Here is a 17,440-nt window from a genome sequence, read left to right as displayed (position 1 = left end):
TAAAAATAAATAAATAAATAAAACAAAGGTATTGTCCATCAACAATTTAAAAAAATTAAAAAATTAAAAAAAAGAAAGAAGGAAAATTTCTAGAACCTAGGACAGTCAGGAGTTAAACCCTAACCAACATTTTCCTATTAAGGTCTGTATCAAAGAGGAGGAAATAAACAAGCAAAACTAGTCTACAGTATTAGAAGTCAGGGTAGTATCTACCTTTACAGGCAAGCAGGAATTAGGTGACAGAGTGGCTTCTGGGACAAGTGTGTTCACTTATGGAAATCCATCAAACTCTGCACTCACATTTTGTGTGCCTTTTATTATGCATGTTACGCAGTGAGCTATCTGTATCCAGGGGTTCTACTTCCACAGATTTAATCAAACGTGAATCAAAAAAATATATTTTTTTAATTGTCTGTATTGCATGGAACATATACAGACTTTATTCATGTCATTATTCCCCATGTAAGACAGTGTAACTACTTACTCAGCAGGTGCATTATAGTATGTATCATAAGTAATCTAGAGATGTTTTAGAGTACATGTGAGGATGTATACAGGCTTTCCACAAATGTTATACCATTTTATGTAAGGGACGTGGGCATCTTGGTATCCAAGAGGGGTCCTGGAAGCAGTCTCTGATGAACACTGAGAGATGACTATTCTAAACAAGTTTTTAGGGTGTTAGGGATACAGTGAATGAGGACCTGGGTTTGATCTTCATTACACCAAAAAAAGTTTTTTAAAAACTGCAGGTTCTGTGGTCAGACAGATCAACGCTTTAACTCCAAAATTTACTAGTGACTTATTTAACCTCTCCAGACCTGTTTCCTCAGGGCTGTAGAGCAAATGAGACAATGCTGGGGACATGTGCAGTACCAGCTTGATGCAAACAGAACACAACATATGCTGGTTACAACCCCTGTCACAGATGAGGAAACTCAATCTGGGAGACAGAGGCAACTGTACAAACGGAGGCTGCAATGCATTGTGGGCTCCGCAGCCAGTAGCTCTGAGCTCAAGTGCAGCACCACCACTCACCAGTGACCAAGCTGGACAAGTGGAGTTGGGTGGACCTAGCTCCAAGTCTCAGCCCTGTCACATAAGAGCAGGTGGACCTGAGCAAGGGTCTTCCCCTCTCTGTGCTTCAGGGTCTTTTTCTATAAAATAGGGTCACAGTCCCCTACCCATAGTACCGCATGAAGATTACGTGCAATAATACAGACAGGTTTGCATGGTGGCTGCAGGTAGTAATTACTCGATAAAAGAAAATCATCCTCATCATTATCATCTTTGCCATCTCCTACGCCATCTGCCTGGCCTCCACACAGAGCAGGGTCTGTCCCAGCCCAGCTCCAGCCCGGGGCTGTCAGGCCTGGGCCTCCCACAAGGCCCACTGTTGTGTCAGCTGCCCCATTGGCAATGTGACACCCTTAGGGAAGGCACCAGAAGTGGGCTGCCTAGATCCCAGGCATGTCCATCCTCTGCCTTCATTGGTTTCTGGATCTTCAGGACCCAGTAGCTCTCCACTGGGAGCCTGGAACCAGGAGGCCCCACCCTGCTGGGAACCAGCAGGTCCAACTCTTCCAGCAGTCACTTAAGGCCTCTGGAATTAGAATCAGCTCTCTGCCTTGCTCAGTCCCCTCTGACCCCCTACTCTGGCCAGTCTGGCCGCCTTCACTGGACTGGCAAGACACCTAGGCCCAGGTCACCTTCAGACCTTTGCTCAGTCTATTCTCTTTCAACAGAAACCATCCAAATTTAACTCATTATGCCACTTTCTACTCTAAATACTGTTTCTCTACCCTCCATCTATAATCACATTTATGTCCTCCCTTCAGAAAGCATCTCCTGACCACGCCAGCCCATCCTACCTCCAAACTCACTTCTTATTTAGCTGATCCTATGACCCAGTGCCAAGGGTACTTACTTTGCAAAGCCATCCCTGACCTGGCAGGGTGCTCCTGCTGCGCATCCTCCGTGGGCCCTGCCCCAAAGCTAGATGAGTCTAATCATTTAGTTTCCTTGTCAGACAGCAGTTCATGAGGGTAGGAAGTCGGCAGCCTGTTTGGCATCATATCCCTGGGCCTGGGTACCCAGCCACTCTCTCCTGAGTGCTATGGATCCAATAGTAAGCAAACCAGGCCAGATCCTTACCCCCATGGAACGTTATAGCTCTGGGGGGGATAGACATCCACCTAGGAAGTTCACAAATGCACCTCACACAAGTAGGCCAGTGTTCTGAAGGCCAGTGTTCTGAGGCTCTGCTCTAGGCTGGGGAATCATGGCAGGCTCCTTTGGAAGTTGCAATTCAGCTCAAAAGATGAGTCATAGTTAATTCTGGTAGTGAGAAAAGAAGAGAAAGGTGTTCTAAGAAGAAGGAACAGGTGAGCACAGGCTAGAAGTGGGGGTTGCAGGGTTGATGCCATGGGCTCAGGCTCAGGACTGCTGGCTAAATGAACGAGGATGGCACTGGACACCCAATGTGGGGCCTGATATCCAGGACAGTCTCAACAAGTGTTCATGGCAGCAGCGATGAAGGCCTCAAAGTCTGAGTCCCATGAAGTTGGGAAAGGGTCCACTGCGCCCAGGACCCTGCTGGCCGCTCAGTGGCTGCAGGTGGAGCCTCGCGCCTGAGTGGGAAGAGCTGCCGGGGCTCTTCTTTCCTGAAGGTCTGATCTCAGGTGCCCTGCCCCCATGTGGAGGAAACACCACCATGTCTATTGCCCAGGCCACCAAAAGCCCCCCAAGGACAACCCTGGCCGAAGGCACCATCTGCTAACCTCCCTTCAGCAGTGCTAACCCAGCTGCCAGGGGCCAGGGTAGGCTGGAAGAGGAAGAAGCCTTTCTCATCTTGGCACAGAGGCCAGCAGGCCTGAGGGCTGGAACACCCTGCCACTTGTGCCCCAGCTAGCTGCAGGCCTGGCACCTGCTAGAGGCAGCCTTCTCCACCTACTCCATCTCCTGGGGCCTTAGGGATCCTCATTCTCATGGCAGGCACTGGCCAGGTGAAATTCTATGCTTTTGTCAGTCCCTTTTTCTTGCAGATTTTCTAAAACTGGATCCATCACAAGCTTAAAAAATTCTGGGGGAAAGGGACAGTGGGAGAGAAGAGAAAAATAACAGTGACAGTGCCAGCAGCGGCAATAGCAGCTGCCACCTTGCCTCCATGTTGGGCGCTCTAGACTGGTACTAAGCTCTTTATAGGCTTTACTTTGTATAGTTTCTTATTTAACCAACAAAACAACAGATCCCAGTGCCCTGTACTTGGAATGAATTCATCATTTGCATAACAATTTGTCTATGACCCCTCCCCCAGTCCAGCTCCAGAGATGGAGACTGTCTCCTCCCTGCACATCCTCTGCACCCTCCCTGCCGCTTGCGCCTGGCATCTAGCAGAGCACAGGTTGCTGTGTGGGAATCTCCTCACTAGAGATCTACTAGGCTGGGACCGCTAGCCCATTTGCTGATAAGTTTGCCAGGCGCACACATAATCCAGAGCTGGCCTGAGATCCTGGAACAGGGTGGGATACAAACCTATGCCAGACTCCAGCTTCTCACCAACCACTGGCTCTTTGGTCCACCCATCTAACCAAGAGAGGGGAAAGACAACTGAGGACCGGAGGAGGGGGCAAGGAACCCCACCAGCATCCTGATTCTCAGGGGACAGAGAAGCTGAGGGAGCCAGAAACTCTGATCTTGGAGCAGTGCCCACCCTGTGAAATATTAACCAGTGAGCTGGTGGGGGGACCCAGACAAATGCCCTATTTACAGAGGCTGGAGGCTTGCCAGGAGGGAGTAACTCATGGGCCAGAGATTGGGGGTGGGAGGCTGCTAGGAAGAGAGTCAGGACAAATGCCAGGGATCTCCAGGGGCAGGGGTACAGTGAGGATCAGAGATCACCTGGCCTGAAAGGTCTCCAGGGACTAAATTCGCAGGGCAGGTTACTGTAGGAAGATGCAGAAATGGAAGGAGGGAGGAATGCATATCCCCACTAGGTGGCTACTGGTACCTTCTCTTTTGATAACTAAGCAATTAACAAATACTGTGAAAAAGAGAGAGGCAGGCCTTTGGGGTATTAGGCTAGGCTAGGAATCAGACTGCCTGGACTCTCTTCTAGCAATCAAACTAATTAATGATCACACTCACATGGAGTACAAAGTACACGCCAAGGACTCTGCTCGCCATTGATATGAGTTACCTCTCTCCATTCTCTCAACCCCACTCGAGGCAGGAATTGTTGTTATAGTTTACGATTGATAGGTGCAGCAGCTGAGGCTGAGTGGCCACATAGACTGCGACAGACCACGCATGTGGCTCGTGCGTGTGGGCCTACAGATACCAGCATGATGTTCACAGTATAGGCTCAATGCTTCAAGCTTTCTAGGGACGTTATCACCAATGCCATAGATAGTCTCTAAGGGGTATTTAACATGTTATTGTTTTGTTTCCCAGATGAAGATACTATGGCTCAAAGATGTGCGTTAACTTGCACAAGGTCCCCAGCAAGCCAAGCTCATTACTACATGCTATAGGCACAGACCGTTTCTCCCGGCCTTGGCTTCCCTTCTGTGTATGAGCCTCTATCGCATCCTCACAACTCTGCACTTGAGCACTGAGCACAGATGATCGTGTCGTCCTGGCAAGGAGTCCAAGGGCATGTATCATTTTTTTGGTACAGGACTGGAAGTTTTCTGAGGGCAGGGCCCCTACAGGATCCACGGGGTCTCCATTATGCATGGGGTGGGTGACCAGCTACTTGCAGATAAAGGAGCCTGAGCTCTGTGAAGTCCCCCAGCCAGTGTGTTCCACACTCAATACTGATCATAGTCCTTACCTGTTAAGGTGTGTTGTGAACTGCACCTGCCTCATGCTGAGGAGATATCATGAAATACTGGCAGGAAGATGGTAATGAATAATTATAATGAGTGAGGTTCCTGAGCACACTCTTAGAGAGACCCTTCTGCTCACCTCTGAAACTGAAAAACCAGCCTCATTGATTGAACCAGATATGATGACATTGGTCCCAAAATGGATGACTCAACAGGGGTCTCTGAATTCACATTTCAGGAGTTGAGAACAGCAGTGGTGCTAAAGCCAAGCAAAAAACCTGAGGGCTAAGAGCATCCCTCTGCCTAAGGGGCTCCCAGGACATGTCTGCAGAAACCTCGTGATACTAATGCAAGAACTGTTCTACTTTAGGAGGATTGAAAGTTCAAGGCCAGCCTGAGCAACTTACTGAGACCCTGTCTCAAAATAAAATTTAAAAAAAGACTAGGGATATATCTCAGTGGTAGAATACTTTCCTAGCTTGTGTGAGGCCCTGGGTTCAATCCCCAGTACCACACGCATGTGCATGCACACGCACACAAACACACACACACATCAAAAAAAAAAAAAAAAAAAAAAAAAGAAAGAAAGAAAGAAAGAAAGAACTGCTCTTCACTTTTGCAGGGAGCTTTGGAGGGCACCTAATTCTTTTCTGACCTTTGTCTCACTTCATTCTCCCAGTAACCTTCAGAGTCAGCCAGAATAGGAGGGCATTATTCTCTGTGTACAGATAGAAAACTGAAGCCCAGAGAGGGGATGGGACTTGTTCAAGTACACATGGGAAGCTGGCAGCAGAGCTATGGTATACACCCAGATCCCTGGGTCCCTAGTCCGGAGCTCCCATCACAACAGCTTGCTCTAACATGTGGGCTCCCAGCTTCTAAGTGCTCTGACCTCTCCATTTCAGTTTCTTCCTATCTTCCTTTCATGGTGCTAGGGATGAAAACCACGGCCTCACACATGCTAGGCAAGTACTCCACCACTGAGCTACAGTTGCCATGCTCAGCCCAAGACTCAGACCTGATGCTGCAGCTAGGCTTGGCAGGGAGGAGGGAGAGCCAGAGTGGTTCTGAAAGGTTGCGAAGCCTCTGACTCTGCCTCTGCCAGGCCTCTACCTGTAGACTGGCCACCTATACTCCAATGGCATATCTAGGCACAATGCCCTTCACAATCTGCCTCCAAGTGGCATTCACTTTTGACAACATAATTTTGCTTCTATTTCAAAAGTCCCCATCACCTTCCATTGCTACTCACCAGTACCAAAAAGCCAGGACCCACCTACCAGCATCCCTGTAGGACACACAACCACTGTCACCACTAAGGGGTGTCAGGAAGTTTCTACTGTGCCTCCCTGATATGCCCCCAAATCCTACTAGTTCTGGGGAGCATACAGAGCTGGTGGACACTACCAGCTGGTGCTAAAAAGAAAGGCTCTTCGACAGACACAAGCACAGACAATTACTCATTGTCATGTCATCCACATCATCATCAACTGCTACATATTAAGGACTGCTGTGTGCCAAATACTTCAGCAATGCTCTCATTTAACTCAACTGCCCTATTTTACAGATGAGAAGACTGAGGCAGAGGAAAGTGGCCCACATGCTCACAACCAACACCATAAATTGATTTGACAATGGTGCTCTATGGGTGTTTTTTGGTATGTGCTTCATCAATGGTTGTTACAAAGATGGGACAAGAGCACTTACAGCACAAGGCCAGAGCACAGTGGTCATTTGTCATCTGAAACAAATCTGTATTTTTTCCAACCACCAGCAGCACTTCAATAGCACGGTTCTGAAAGGGAACCCATGAGACACCCTGTGACCCTGTACCACAGAGACAGCTCTGGCATGTGCCCTCCATTATCTGGTTCCAACTTTTCTGTGACTTCCTTGCCAACCACTTTCTCCTTCACCCTTCTCCAGCTCTCTGTTCTCTTGCTGTTTCTTAAACTTACTAAGCACATGAGCTCAGGACCTTTGCACCTGCTGCTGAATGTTCTGCACCAGAGAGTGTATGGCTTACTCTCTTACTCATCTCTGCTCAAATATCACTTTATTAGTGACCTTCCCTGACCACCTTTTATAAAGAGGTGACCCCAGCCTCTGGTTCCCATGGTTCTCCTCCTTTATTTTTCTCCATGACACCTATCACCACCTACATTTTGTACATTTGTTATTTGTTAAATGAACAAAAATAAAGTCCCCTCACCGTTGACAACTGACTCTTGGTCTAAGCATAGCTCCTGTTATCCTTTTCAAATCTATCTCTCATGGTCACTTTAACCAGTTTGAATACTAAAGAGAAACATTCTGTGGGAAAGATCATAAAGAAGGCCTTTCCCCAGGTGTCAGGCATCCTCTTCCTCCTTAAAAACCCAATTAACTCAAAGGCACAGGCAGAGACGGGAAAGCTTGGATTCTAGCGGTCAAAGAGCAGCCAAATCAAGTTCCACCTATAGAATGATAGTAGCCAGCATGGTCAATTTCACTTTCAACTCACTACCGGGATTTCCTGGCCTTCAGGTTGAACCCCATCCGTCCCTTTTCCACCCTATTGGATGTCCCTTGTCATCCCTTTGGGGAGCTGATCCAGAATCCAAGCCTTCCCTGAGCTTTTAAGCACTGCTCTGGGGAAAACAAAAGCTCATCCAACAGGTAGGAGGGGCAGAGGCTGGCCTTCTCAGCCCTATATCGATTCCCCCATCTTGCAGGGGCGTCCAACAGAGCGTCATTTTCTTTCTGGAGGAAGGGAGCTCAGTTTTAAAGGCACATTTTTCGGACCTGGCGGCGAGGGTGGAGAAGGGAGCCCTCCCACCAAGGGCCAAGATAGACCTCTGCAAGGTGTTGCGGCGGCAAAGGACAGGCCCCCGAGGCAGGAGGGGAAGGATGAGGACGCAGGTACATCCCTTGGCCTGGGGTCCAGGACCTACCCTGGGATGGGGCTGCCCTCAGCGCTGGGAAGCAGTCAGGATGCTTCGTAGGCGAGGAGGAGCGGAGGATGGGGCCCGGGAGAATCCGGGGCCAGAGCGCTTCAGGAGGTTGGGGATCTCGTCCGCCTAGGGCCGGGGTCCGGGGCGCCCGGGGGTCGGCGGGGCGGAGCCTGTGATGCTGAGGGCTCGAGACCGGGGCCGGAGCGGGTCACGACAGGGACCCCGTGGCCGTTACCTTGCCCTGGCTGCGGGCAGGGCTGAGGGCCGCCAGGTGCTGCCTCCCGGGGCCAGCCCCTCCCCCGATCCGGCTTCTACGACTCAGAGCGGCCAGCCGCCGCCGCCTCCGCTGTCAACAAACCCCGGGCGCGTCACTTCCGGGGCCGCCCCTTAGCAACAGTGAAGGGGTTCCCCCGACGGGTCCCGCGGCGAACGCGGGCGGCGGCAGCGGAAGGTTCCGGGGCTTGGCGGCGGCTCCTCCCGGTACGCGACCCTGGCTCGCAGTGGAGGAGGGAGCCGTGCGTGGACACCGCGGCCCGAAGTTCGCTTGCTCCGGGGCTCGCCCTGGCCTGCGAGGGGCCGGCTTGCGTGAGCCCAAGGCCCAGGCAGGACTAGGTCCCTGTCTTGTTTAGGGCAGGACTGACTCCACCTTTCACCGTCAGCTCTGACTCAGCTCCACCCCCCACCCCCCCACGCGGCTCTCCAGAGGTAGCTGACGCCGCACCTCGGGTTAGTGGATGGGCCGCGGGCCACCGAGCTTTCAGGTGGAAATGGGGCGTCGGCATTGGTCCCCGCATTTCCTCCCGCCCCCAGGCTGGTCGCCAAGTCCTAAGATTCTCTCCTCCCTTCACCTGCTACTGCCCACCATCATTGCTTTCCTGGATTTCTGCACAGCTTCCTCTCAGAAGCCCCATAGTCCCAGAGTGCTTTTTCTAAAACGTAAATCGAGATGACAAGGACTTTCATGATCTGTCTCTACCACCTTTTCCGGCCTCTTGTCACCCAGAGTATTCAAAGAATATCCAGAACATATAAAGAATTTTCAGTGACATCCTTTTGGTTTCTTGGGCAAAGGAAATGAATAGACTTTCTCCAAGGAAGATATACAAATAGCCATAAGTCATGAAAACATGCTCTACCTCATTGGTCAGAGACAAATAAAACAAGTGTTGGTGATAGGAGAGACCCGGAATCCTCAAGCACTGCATGCGGGAACTTTAAATGATGAGGCTGGTGAGCCACAGCAAACGGGGAGGCTGAGGCAGGAGGATCTCAAGTTCCATACCAATCTCAGTAGCGAGACCTTGTCTAAAAATAAAAAGGGTTCCCCAGTACCATTACTGCCACCTCCCGCAAAAAAAAAAGAGTTTAGCAGTTTCTCAAAAAGTAAGCTTATAGGGGCTGGGGATGTGGCTCAAGCGGTAGCGCGCTCGCCTGGCATGCGTGCGGCCCGGGTTCGATCCTCAGCACCACGTACAAACAAAGATGTTGTGTCCGCGGAAAACTAAAAAATACGTATTAAAAGATTGTCTCTCTGTCTCTCTTAAAAAAAAAAAAAAAAAAAAAAAAAAAAGGTAAGCTTATAGGGCTGGGGCTGGGGCTGTAGCTCAGGGGCAAAGCGCTTGTGAGTCACTGGGTTCGATCTTCAGCACCAATAAAAATAAACAAAATAAAGGCATTCTATCCATTTACAACTACAAAAACATTTCTTAAAAAAATTAAACTTATATATCCAAGAAAAATGGAATGGAGATATGTCCATACAAGCTCTTTGGTACACAGATATTCATAGCACTATTATATAAAATAGTCAAGAAGTGGGAACAACCCTAATGGCCCAACAACTAGGAAATGGATATGGTATGGAATGGCACAGTAATATGATAGAATATTATTTATTAATAAAAAAGAATGAAGTACTGATTCATGTTACAACATGGGTGAACCTTAAAAGCAGTTACAAGAGAGACAATATATGATTCTATTTATATGTACAGAATAGGCAACTCTGGAGACAAAGTAGATTAGTGGTTGGTAGAGCTAGGTAGTTAGGGGAATGAGAAACTACTGCTACAGGGTACAGGGCTTCTTTCTGAGGTGATAAAACTGCTCTAGAGGCCGTATGGTGGCGCAGGCCTGTAATACCAGCGGCTCAGGAGGTTGAGACAGAAGATCCGGAGTTCAAAGCCAGTCTCAGCAACTGTGGGGTGCTTAGCAACTCAGTGAGACCCTGTCTCAAAATATAAAAAATAGGGCTGGGGATGTTACTTAGTGGTTGAGTGCCCCTGAGTTAAATCCCCAGTACTTCCCCCCCCAGAAAAAAATGTCTAAAATTAGGTGGTGATGGTTGCATGTTTGATGGATGATAGTTACATATGCACAACTCTGGGAATACACTAAACACATTGAGTTGTCCACTTTAAATGTTTAGTTTGTATGGTATGTGAATTGTATCTTGATAAAGCTATTAAGACATTGATAAGCATGTAAATAGTTATGTAAACTTATAATTCAGGATGGATTTTAAAATATAAGAAGAATCATGCTATATAAATTGTTCTGCAAATTTTTAATCATTTTATGTAATATCATATAATTCTATTTAATTTTTGAATGGTTGCATAGTATTACAATAACTTCTCAGTTATTTTTTCTTTCCCTTCCTTTCTGGTACTGGGGATTGAACCCGGGTACTCTGTCACCAAGTAACATCCCTAGCCTTTTTTATTGTTTGAGATAGGGTCTTGTTAAGTTACCCAGGCTGTTCTCAAACTTGATTCTTTTGTTTCAGCCTCCCTAGTAGCATGTACCACTGTGTTTGGCTAACTATACAATTTTCTTAATGGAAGAACTTGGTTGATCCTCCAAAAAATATTTTTAAAAAATTTTTATTCTAATTTGTTATATACAATAGCAGGATATATTACAATTCATATTACATATATAGAGCACAACTTTTCATATCTCTGGTTGATACAAAGTATATTCACACCATTCATGTCTTCTTCATACATGTACTGAGGGTAGTGATGGCCATCTCATTCCACCATCTTTTTTTTTACTCCATTATCCCCTCCCTTGCTCTCCCTCCCCTTTGCCCTATCTAGAGTTCATCTAATCTTCCCATGCTCCCCCTCCCAACCCCACTATGAATCAGCCTCCTTATATCAGAGAAAACATTCAGCATTTGGTTTTTTGGGATTGGCTAACTTCATTTAGCATTATATTCTCCAACTCCATTCATTTACCTGCAAATGCCATGATTTTATTCTCTTTTATTGCTGAGTAATATTCCATTATGTATATATATAGTACATTTTCTTTATCCATTCATGTACTTAAGGGCATCTAGGTTGGTTCCACAGTTTAGCTATTGTGAATTGTGCTGCAATAAACATTGATGTGGCTGTGTTCCTGTGGTATGCTGTTTTTAAGTCCTTTGGGTATAGATGGAGGAATGGGAGTCAAAAGGTGGTTCCATTCCAAGTTTTCCAAGGAATCTCCACACTGCTTTCCATATTGGCTGCACCAACTTGCAGTCCCACCAGCAATGTATGAGTGTGCCTTTTTCCCCACATCCTCACCAACATTTATTGTTGTTTATATTCTTAAAAGTTTCCATTCTGCCTGGAGTGAGAGGAAATATTAGAGTAGTTTTGATTTGCATTTCTCTAATTGTTATTGATGTTGAACATTTTTTCATAAATTTGTTGATTGATTGAATATCACCTTCTGAGAAGGTGATATTTGTTTTTTTGGAGTTTAGCTCTAATCTAGATATTAGTGCTCTATCTGATGTGCAAGTGGTAAAAATTTGCTCCTAAGCTGTGGACTCTCTATTTACCTCACTGATTGTTTCTTTTGATGAGAAGAAGCTTTTTAGTTTGAATCCATCCCATTTATTAATTCTTGATTTTAATTCTTGTGCTATTGGAGACTTTTAAGGGAGTAGGAGCCTAATCTAATATGATGGAGATTTGGGCCTACTTTTTCTTCTATTAGGCTCAGGGACTCTAGTCTAATTACAAGTCCTTGATCCACTTTAAGTTGAGTTTTGTGCATGGTAAGAAATAGGGGTTCAATTTAATTTTGTTGTATATGGATTTCCAGTTTTCCCATCACCATTTATTGAAGAGCGATCTTTTCTCCAATGTATGCTTTTGCCACCTTTTTCTAATATAAGATATCTGTAATTATGTGGTTAGTCTCTGTCTCTATTCTGTACCATTGGTCTATAAGCCTATTTTGGCGGTAACACCGTGCTGTTTTTGTTACTATTGCTCTGTAGTATAGTTTAAGGTCTGGTATAGTGATGCCACCTGCTTCACTCTTCTTACTAAGGATTGCTTTAGCTATTCTGGATCTCTTATTTTTCTAGATGAATTTCATGACTGCTTTTTCTATTTCTATGAGGAATGTCATTGGGATTTTTATTGGAATTGCATTAAATCTGTATAGTGCTTTTGGTAGTATGGTCATTTTGACAATATTTAATTCTGTTTATCCAAGAACAAGGGAGATCTTTCCATCTTCTAAGATCTTCTTTATATATATATTTGTCTTTATTTATTTTTTTTAAAGAGAGAGAGAGAGAATTTTTTAATGTTTTTTTTTTTTTTAGTTTTAGGCGGAAAAAACACCTTTGTTTGTATGTGGTGCTGAGGATCGAACCCAGACCGCTCACGTGCCAGCCGAGTGTGCTACCGCTTGAGCCACATCCCCAGCCCTGTCTTTATTTTATTTATTTACTTATATGTGGTGCTGAGGCTCCAACCCAGGGCCTCACATGTGCTAGGCGAGCACTCTACCACTGCGTCACTATCCCAGCCCCTTCTAAGGTCTTCTTTAATTTCTTTATTTAGCGTTCTATAGTTTTCATTGTACAGTTCTTTCACCTCTTTTATTAGGTTGATTCCCAAGTATTTTTTTTTTTTTAATCTATTGTAAATGGAGTAGTTTTCCTCATTTTTCTTTCAGAGGATTTGTCACTGATATACAGAAATGCTGTTGATTTATGGGTATTGATTTGTATCCTACTATTTTGCTGAATTAATTTACTAGTTCTAGAAGTTTTCTGGTGGAATTTTTTGGGTCTTCTATGTATAGAATCATATCATCAGCAAACAGTGCTAATTTGAGTCCTTCTTTCCTTACTGTATTCCTTTAATTTCTTTTGTCTGTCTAATTGCTCTGGCCAGTGTTTCAAGAACCATGTTAAATAGAAGTGGTGAAAGAGGGCATCCCTGTCTTGTTCTGATTTTTAGAGGGAATGCTTTCATTTGTCTCCATTTAGAATGATGTTGGCCTGGGGCTTAGCATAGATAGCTTTTACAATGTTGAGATATGTTCCTGTTAGCCCTAGTTTTTCTAGTGTTTTGAACATGAAGGGGTGCTGTATTTTGTCAAATGCTTTTTCTTTGTCTATTGAGATGATCAAATGGTTCTTATCTTTAAGTCTATTGATGTGAAGAATTACATTTATTGATTTCCACATGTTGAACCAACCTTGCATCCCTGGGATGAATCCCATTTGATCATGGTGCACTATCTTTTTGATATGTTTTTGTATTTGATTTGCCAGAATTTTATTGAGAATTTTTACATCTATGTTCATTAGAGATATTGGTCTGAAATTTTCTTTCTTTGATGTGTCTTTGCCTAGTTTCGGAATCAGGGTGATATTGGCCTTGTGGAATGAGTTTGGAAGTGCTCCCCAAAAATATTTTTATAACAACATATAAATAAAGTCATTATCCAGGATAATTTACCTGAAATTCTCCCAATTTTAAAACTGAGAGTCCAATGTACTCTGGGAACACCCTTATCCCAGGCAACCCAGGATGGTTGGTTACTGTAGCAGAAGGAGCAAAATAAAAGTATAAATAAAATAAAATAAATAAATAAAAGTAGTTCTTATTCTACCTATAAAGTAGTGTAATGTCACTTGAAGATAGATTGCAATAAGTTAAAGATGTACACAATTAATCCTAAAGCAACCACTAAAATAGCAAAGGAGATGAAATGGGATCTAAAAATATAAAATAGTCAATTCAAGAGAGGAAAAGGCAAAATGGGAAAGAACAAAAAGGGAATAGAGAACACATTTAGGACAAATAGAACACAAATAGAAAAAAATGGAAAATAGCAAACTGCAGAACGGGCCTAACTCCATAATGAGAACAATCACATTGAATATTAAAGGTCCAAATACCTCTAATAAAAGACAGAGTTTATATGATTGAATAAAAAAGGAAGCCTTAATAATATGCTGCCTATAGAAACTCACTTTAGCTGGGCATGGTGGCACAAGCTTGAAAAAAAAGGAACATAGTTGAAGGACTCACAAACATGCAAATCAAAGCCAAAATAAGAATATTTCTCACCTACTAGAATGGATGTGATAAAAAGAAAGAGAGGGAGATAATAAATGTTTACAAGGATTGGAAAGATTGGATTTATATATGTGCTGGAGGGCATATAAAATGGTATAATTGCTATCAAAAATACTATGGCTGTTATTCAAAAAATTAAATGTAGTCCCCATATGTCTCAGTCATACCACTCCTAGACATGGAAAGCTGGGGCAGAAACTTATAGGTCTTGCTTATTGAATCATACACAAGAGGCAGAAACAACCCAAGTGTCCATCAACAGATGAGTATAAAAATAAAATATGGTATATACATATCATGGAATATCGTTCAGCCATAAAAAGGAATTAAACTTGGACTAAGGATGAAGCTCAATGGAAAAGCACTTGCCTAGTATGTGCTAGGCCCTGGGTTCAATCTCCAGTACCCACCCACCCCCCAAAATGGAATTAAGTTCTTTTACATGCTATCACAAGTATGAACCTTTCACTAAGCAAAGACAAACCCTGGGGGCTGGGGTTGTGGCTCAGTGGTAGAGCACTTACCTCACATACACTGGATTTGATCCTCAGCACCACATAAAAATAAATAAATAAATAAATAATATTGTGTCCATCTACAAATAAAAAAAAATATATTTTTTTAAAAAAAGACAAACATGGTATGGTTCCCATTGTATAACATAGCAAGGAGAATGGAAATTCCTAGAAATTGAAGACTAATTGGATGTTTCCATGTGCTACAGGGAAGGGAAATTACTCAGGGGTTACAGATTATCTCTTTGGAGTAATGAAGAGTTTTGGAACTAGATAGTGGTGATGGCTACATAATATTGTAAGTGTAACTAATGCTGTTGAGTTGTATGCATGAAATAGTTAAAAGGGCAAATTTTACATTATAAGTATTATACTTCACTTTAAATAAATTAATAATGTAATATGCCCAAACCATTGAAAAAATATATATATATTTTAATATTTTTATTTTATTTTTATGTGGTACTGAGGATCGAACCCAGTGCTTCACACATGCTAGACCAGAATTCTACCTCTGAGCCACAACCCCAGCCCAGATTTATATATTTTAAAAGGGTAAAATGTATGACATATGAATTTATCTCAATAAAGCTATTTAAATAAAAGTCAAAGAATGAGGGGCTGAGGTTGTGGCTCAGCAGTAGAGTGCTCACCTACCACATGCGAGGCCCTGGGTTCGATCCTCAGCACCACATAAAAATAAATAAATAAAATAAAGGTATTGTGTCCAACTACAACTAAAAAAATAAATAAATAAAAATAAAAGTCAAAGGATGGAAAAATATATATACATTTTTTGCCAGTTATCAATTTTGCCTTAGAGCTCCAAATTCACGTTTCTTTGCTCACTCAGACAAAATGAATTGGGGTCCTTTAAATATTTTTCCTGCATGAAAGGGATTTTCCTTCCTAGTTCTGGTGTGCTCACTAGACAGGCTTCTGCAACACATGTCTTCTCCAGCAGCTGCCTACTAACCATTGCTGGCAGCTGGCAGCTTCTCCCAGCACATGCCCCAGGGGTTATTCTTGGATAGGAACCTTTGGTGAGACACCTTCCTGTAAACAGCTTTCCCGAGAACTTAAGAAGGCAAAATTCCAGTGTGTTCTATGACATGACACCATAGCTGATTTCCAGCAAATTCCAGAGGTAGAATTTCCAGAAAGTCCCATCAATGGCTTTGCTGTCATTCAATGAGTCAAGGCTCTGTCCGCTCCCACAGGGTCTGCATCGCAGGCTGGGGAGGTGGTGTACTTCCTTAGTGCTGCACCTCAGCCCTTAGTGCTGCTCCTGATATCTGCCATTCTTATAACTTAAATTTCTTTTTCTATTTTCTTCCCTGGCCAAATATTGTTGTGGAGTCTAGTTTATTTTTTAGAAACAAGGCTTTCTTACATTGCCTAGGCTGGTTGGGAACTCCTGAGCTCAAGCAGTCCTCTTATCTCAGCCTCCAGAGTAGGTGGGACTGTAGGTGCATGCTTTTCCACCCAGCCATGTCTATATTATTTAACATTCTCATTACTTCTTACTTGTTGATAAATATTTATATTAAATTGTTGATAAATCTTTATATTAAACTTTTCCCATTAAAATTATTGTGTGGTTTCTTTCTCCTAATTGGACTTTGACTGATACATCATGCTAACACTAGTGAAAAGAAAGCAGGCATATAGCAGAAATGAACCTGGAGGACATCAGGCTAAGTGAAATAAACAGTCACAAAAAGACAAATTCTGTCTGATTGCATTTATATAAGATTTTTAGAGTGGTCATAGAGACATAAAGTAGAAAGGTGGGAGCTGGGGACTAGCAGAAGGGGAATGGCAGTTAATGTTTAATGGGGACAAGGTTTCTGTTTTGCAAGATGAAGAGTAATGGAGATGGGTGGTGGTGATGGTTACACAATATTATGAGGTACTTAATGCCATTGAATTATCTTTATTTTTTTTTGTACCAGGAATTGAACCCAGGGGCACTTAACCACTGAACCACATCCCCATCACTTTTTATATTTTATTTAGAGAGAATCTTGCTAAGTTGCTGAGGCCAGCTTTGAACTTGAAATCCTCCTGCCTCCCAAGTGGCTGGGATTACAGGCATGCACCAGGCCACCTGGCTTGAACTGTACTCTTAAAATGGAAAAGAATAACAGAAATAAAACTATAGGTCAATATCCCTGATGAACATAGATGTGAAAATTTATTTTATTGTACTCTTTAAAACCTTAATTTGAACATATTCAACCAAAATTGAACATATTCAAGGGGTACTTGAAGATAATTTGATACACATAGGTATTGTATAATGTTTATCACAATTGAATTAACACATTCCTCATCATCCATGCTGAACAAAGATCCCCTAAACTTGTTCATCCAGTAAATGAAAGTTTGTACCCTTTTATTTTCCTATTTTCCCTATCCCCATAGATACAAAAATTAGAATTTTATTTTATTTAACTCAGGAGTGCTTAACCACTAAACCACATTCCCCAGCCCTTGTATATTTTATTTTGAGACAGGGTCTTGCTAAGTTGCTTAGGTAGGCTTTGAACTTGTGATCCTCCTGCCCCAGGCTTCAAACCACTGGGATTATAGGCATGCTCCACCAGTTTGGCTAAAAATTAGAGGGTTTTTTTTTGTGTGTGTGTATGTGTGTGTGTGTGTGTGTGTGTGTGTGTGTGTGTGGTGCTGGGGATTGAATTTAGGGCCTTGCAAGGCAAGCACTCTGCCAACTGAGCTATATCCCCAGCCCCAAAATTGGAATTTTAACTGCA

At 43.6% G+C, this 17,440-nt stretch overlaps 1 protein-coding gene across 2 annotated transcripts in view; it reads right to left on the bottom strand.

Annotated features, from left to right (window-relative positions):
* Positions 1 to 8,357, bottom strand: part of Zer1 (zyg-11 related cell cycle regulator) — a 29,277-nt gene extending 20,920 nt beyond the window's left edge. Inside the window, exon 1 of one of the 2 annotated variants that reach the window (XM_076845332.2) lies at positions 7,763 to 8,357. The gene's annotated coding sequence lies outside the window, so the exon portion shown is untranslated. The remainder of the gene's footprint in view (positions 1 to 7,762) is intronic. The other variant, XM_076845331.2, reaches the window with a different exon arrangement.
* Between the last annotated feature and the right edge of the window lie 9,083 nt (positions 8,358 to 17,440).

The sequence above is a fragment of the Callospermophilus lateralis genome, chromosome 2 (assembly GCF_048772815.1).
Source record: "Callospermophilus lateralis isolate mCalLat2 chromosome 2, mCalLat2.hap1, whole genome shotgun sequence".
Taxonomy (NCBI): domain Eukaryota; kingdom Metazoa; phylum Chordata; class Mammalia; order Rodentia; family Sciuridae; genus Callospermophilus; species Callospermophilus lateralis.
The sequence above is the reverse complement of the archived record's forward strand: the minus strand, read 5'-3'. Positions and strand labels throughout refer to the sequence as shown.